Source organism: Aplysia californica, unplaced genomic scaffold (genome assembly GCF_000002075.1).
Source record: "Aplysia californica isolate F4 #8 unplaced genomic scaffold, AplCal3.0 scaffold01186, whole genome shotgun sequence".
NCBI lineage: Eukaryota > Metazoa > Mollusca > Gastropoda > Aplysiida > Aplysiidae > Aplysia > Aplysia californica.
In genome coordinates this window covers 15,852-16,875 of record NW_004798456.1, presented here as the reverse complement: position 1 = coordinate 16,875, position 1,024 = coordinate 15,852, and positions in this window count along the sequence as shown.

The following is a 1,024-nucleotide window of genomic DNA, read 5'->3' as shown; positions in this document are numbered from 1 at the left end:
TCACACAGACAGAAACTACACCAGGGGGGGAGTAAAGATGTAGGACCTACCAGTGACACCCTCCAACCACCGTCCATGGGAACTCATTTGACAGATGATACACGCTACGTACACATCTCGTTGTAAGACTTTGTCAACAACACTTGGACTGTGACAGTGTGGCAACACAGCTGTGAGGCCTGGCACGACGCGCCCTCCTTCTGTCTCTGTCACGTGATTCCTCTAGGGCCCTTATCTCTTCCTGGGAACCTCTGGTCACACCTCTAATCTCATACTAAATATAACCTCTATCTATGCGTGTTACAAGCGCCGTAAAACTCTTATTATTGTACGGACATTACAATTACAACAAACAAAACATAATACTGGCAACAATAATTTTAGAATCCTGATTTCTGGACAGAGATATCTACCACCCGAACAGTGCTCTCTCTAGAATATATATATATATGTGTGTACATGTGTATATATATGGTAGAGATATCTCTGGTTGAGGTGTACGGTAGAGTATCTGTGGTTGAGGTATAGTAGAGGCAGGTATCTGTGGTTGAAGTATAGAAGAGGTATCTGTGGTTGAGGTATAGTAGAGGTATCTGTGGTTGAGGTATAGTAGAGGTATCTGTGGTTGAGGTATGGTAGAGGTATCTGTAGTTGAGGTATAGTAGAGGTATCTGTGGTTGAGGTATAGTAGAGGTATCTGTGGTTGAGGTATAGTAGAGGCATGTATCTCTGGTAAATGGACCTGATCTTGTGACGTCATAACTCCCGAGAAAAGACCAAGTTCAGGCGACGGTACACACATAGAGCGTAATATGTACACACAGATAGTGTATACACACAGGTACAACATACAGGTACACACACATAACGTGACGTAGCGTATGTGCACACAGGTACAAAAACACAGGCGACGTGAAGCCACCCCCACCCCCACCCCCACATTCCTCTTGGGGACAGGGGATGCTACACAGGTTCACAGACACCGTAAGCATTACACACAAGAACAGACAACAGTACAGGCAAC